Genomic DNA, 4,453 nt, shown 5'->3' on the forward strand with positions numbered 1-4,453 from the left:
GCCATCTACATCCGAGATGGCGGAAGGCACTCCGGTCAAGTACGAGGATCCGGCCGACGAGCTCAAGAAGAAGCATGACGAGATCAAGGCGGTCCTCGAAGCCGACCTCATCGGCTCTTTTCACGAACCCGCTCACATGGCATCGGGTGGAAAGGGTTCTCACTCGAAGGCGCGCTTGATGGAGTGGACTTGTCCTCCCCGTCGGAAGAACGCACCAGGTCGCTGCGTCGGGAGATCAACTTCATGGTGGCTCATTCGCTGCACCGCCATTACGAGAGCACGGTGAACACTTTGGAGCGTGTCGCTCTTCGCGTGATCCAGGAAATCATGAGCCATCGGTACTCTCCGTCGGGACCGGCTCTGGGGACTTACCAAGGAGAGATGCCACTCCAGTCCCGTCCACCGCTGTCGTTTGCGTTGGCAGCACCAGAAGTGCCGAACTCATCGGCATACGTCGTCTACAAGATTGGTGGTGACCCTAGTGACTACCAATTCCTACATGAGGCGCCCAAGGAGATCCCGCACGGATACACGTGAGCATACGTGCCGAGGCTACGATGTCGGGCACTCTCGAACCAGGCTGCAACAGCAGGGACTTCTGGAACAGCAGGAGGAACATCGGGAGCAGATAGTGAGAAGCAGGCGTGGCTAGCTAAGTATGCCACTCCGACAAACCTCCAGAGCTCAGCTCCTGCAGTTGGCTCAGAGCTGGAAAAGCAAGCATGGCTGGCTAAGTATGCCACCCCGGCGAACCTTCAGAGTTCGACGCCTGCGGCCATCACCGCGGATCAGATTTGTACGATTCTGAAAGACCAGTTCGGCATGATGCCGAAAAGGAGGACAATCGGCTATTCCAAGCCGTACCCTAATGAGTACGAATTGATCCCACTACCTCCCAAATATCGGCTCCCCGATTTCACAAAGTTCGGCGGATCGGATGGTTCCGGCTCCATCGAGCATGTGAGTCGATATTTGGCACAGGTGGGCACGATCTCGGCATCGGACGAGCTGCGTGTGAGGTTCTTCGCACGGTCCCTCACGGGATCGGCTTTCGGGTGGTACACATCGCTGCCACCGAACTCAATCCGGACTTGGAAGCGGTTGGAAGAGCGAGTTCCACATACGGTATCACTCGGAGGCTTCCGAGGCTGGTATTGCCGATCTAGCACAAGTACGACAGAAGCGCGGGGAAACGAGTGTCGAATACATCCGGCGCTTCGGGACCGTTAGGAACCGATGCTATTCGGTTCACGTAAGTGAAAAAGAAGCGATCGAGTTGGCGGTGGTGGGTCTCTCATCATCGATCAAGGACGTGGCCTCCCAAGCGAGACTACCCTTCATTGGCGCACATGGTGCGAAGCCGTCGGCATATGAACAGGCGCCACCCGGATGTTTACCGGGACAAATTCAAGCGTGCGGTGGTCTGGTTGAGGCAGACGAGGATGAATGTGCTGCGGGAGATCAAGAGGTAGCAGTGGCTGAATGGACTCGGGCGGCAAGCCCCGTGTCCTGTAAGTGGGTTAAGCCACAAGGTCCTCCAAAAGGGTTCGACTTCGACGTGACCAAAGCTGAGCAGATTTTCGACCTCTTACTCAAGGAGAAGCGGCTAAAGGTACCCGAAGGCCACAAGATCCCCACGGTGCAGGAGCTGAACGGAAAGCCATACTGCAAATGGCATAACTCGGTCTCCCATGCCACCAACGACTGCAGGGTGTGGCGTCAGCAGATCCAAATGGCGATAGAACAAGGACGTCTGATTTTCAACCAGTACGCCATGAAGGTCGACACCCACCCCTTCCCCGCCGTTAACATGGTGGAATGCACTTACCATGAAGGTTGCCAGCCAGGATCCTCGTTCAGCATCAACATGGTAGGACCTGGACACCACTCTGTCAAGGATGGAGACGAGGGCAGCTGCTCTCGTAGCAAGGACACGGAGGAGGCCGCTCCACGCGATCGGCTCCGTCACGATGGCAAGCGCTATGTCACAGAGGGAGAAGTGAAGAACATAAGATATCAGCGACCTCTCTCTGATCACCTCCTCAACAAGTATGTGAGTCAGTATGACCAACGCCGACGATCCAGCGATGATGATGAAAGAGATCGTCCGGCTAGAGAAGCCAGGAGACATCGTCGGCATGATCGCGATGAGGAGGGGTACGAGCGCCGTGCCAAGGAAGAATCGAGGGAGCAAGACGACGAAGATAGGCACTGGGACTGTCCCTTCTTCAGACACTGCTGGGATTCAGGAATGAGCCGATTGCCTACAATCGGCAACTGCCCAGAATGCAAACAAAAGAAGAAGGATGCAGCTAACGTGTCCGTGTTCCAACGCCTAGGGCCTCTCCCGCCTCGAAGCAAACGCGCTGAGTCCCCTCGGGTGGAAGATCTCGAGGAACTAGAGGACGATGATGAAGAAGAAGACAAGTATCATCGGCCGAGGTGGTGCCCTGATGGGCTCAGCCGTTCCCAAAAGCGAAGGGTTCAGCGACTACGTGGGTTGGAGGAAGGCCGAAGGTTATACCTGCACACGTTGAGGAAGGCGCGGCCCGATCCGGCCGCTAAGATTCAGCGAACCCCGGACGAAGAAGGTCGGCCACAAAGGAAAGAGTGGCGTCCCGGACAAAAGAAAGCCGATGATGAGACGTCGGGCTGGCACAAACATGGTCTTCATCCTTCCAACGGAGTTTAGTGCTCCGGGATTAGACGAAGCACCTGTGGCACAACTTGGTCGCGGCCCGCGGCCGGTCATCTTTGAGAAGCCACGAGAGAGAAGCTACGGGCATCCGAAGGCCATGTACTTGCGAGGTTACATCAATGGGCAGCCTCGTCAACAAGATGTTGGTGGACACCGGAGCGGCATTTAACATTATGCCATACTCCATGCTACGTCGGTTGGGACGCTCTAGCTCGGATCCGATCAAGACCAATGTGACACCGAGCGATTTCAACGGCCAAGCATCCGACGCACAAGGTGTTCCGAACGTGGATCCGACCGTAGGAAGGAAAACCGTCCCTACGACGTTCTTTATCATCGACGAGCAAGAGCTCCTATGCTTGTCCTACTAGGGAGAGATTGGATCCACGCCAATCTGTTGCATTCCATCCATGATGCACCAATGCCTAATACGAGTGGGATGGAGATGAAGTAGAAGTCGTCCACGCAGATGATTCAGCCGAGATTTCAACGGGCGGCATGGACGTTTGGGAGACATCAGGCCAAGAGCCACTCTCAGGCATCAATTTGGACGACTGCGAGCGCATCGACGTGACAAAGAACGGGGTTAGGCTGGTTTTATCCACCGGCCTGACCGTGTAACAAGAGCAACGTCGATGGACAAATGTGGCGATGCCGATCCAAGTGATCGGCCCCAAGGATTTATGGAGGAACATTGCAAAAACCTTCATCGAGCAAGCAACGTGGAGGCCGATTCCAACAATCGGCCAAAATTATCCTCACCATCCATTCTGCCTGGGTTCAACGCCAATCTAATGGGCAATGGGGTTACGTCGGCTAATGAGCTAGAAGAAGTCCACACTGGTCCTAATCAAGCCGACGTTCGCATAGAGTGCCTTGGCTAATCACGAGCCGATTTCAGCGGTTACCAGCGGGAATCGGCTCGGGGGGCACCTAATCAGATGAACATGTGCGATACATGTGCAGTGAAACATTGGGGGCCGATAGAAAAATCGGCCTGTAAAGAAAAAATTCTCACGCAGTTTCTCGCAATGTACAGCCGATGCACGGGCATCGACTTTAGAGCTGAGGGACAAAGCCGATGCATGGCCATCGACTCTAGCACAATGACACAGGATCTACCAGTTACGTGTTCAAAACACAAGGACCTCCAGCTCGGTGTTAGAGGAATTCTGTTTCTAAGCCGTTGTGCGAGCATCACTGTCTTAGTTTTCTCAACATCGGTGTACGGTGCTTGGATTCAACATCGGCTCATCTAATCGGCTCTGGCTGACTCTGCGTGGCAGTTTTCTCTGCGTGTCCGCATCACTGTCTTCACCTCGACTGAGGCTCGGGGGGCAGCTGGCCTGGTGGATGCTCTGTTTTTGGAAGCCGATTGGGTGGCCATCGGGTAGTCTGCGTCGCGATTTTCGTCAAGGGTGGTGATCCGGCGGAACTCGAACTCATTGGTCGAAAAGATGAAAGATAGATCATGAGGGCTTGATGCGCTGACATCGGCTTATTGAGTTTTGACCAAGTTCGCGATCACCCCGTGGTCGAAGGGATGAAGGACGGTTTATGAGAAACCGATGCGTTGCCATCGGCTCATTGAGAATCGGCTTAAAAGAAATCGGCAAAATCAAATTGGGGAAACTTCTTCATTAATGAACATGATTTCTTACAAAGAAAGAGCCGATTTCTCAAAGAAGGAAGAACAAAAGAAGGGTCTGTTGACCAATCTACTACTACTAGGCATATACTAGTAGATCCTAGTCT

This window comes from Lolium rigidum, chromosome 3 (genome assembly GCF_022539505.1).
Source record: "Lolium rigidum isolate FL_2022 chromosome 3, APGP_CSIRO_Lrig_0.1, whole genome shotgun sequence".
Lineage (NCBI taxonomy): Eukaryota > Viridiplantae > Streptophyta > Magnoliopsida > Poales > Poaceae > Lolium > Lolium rigidum.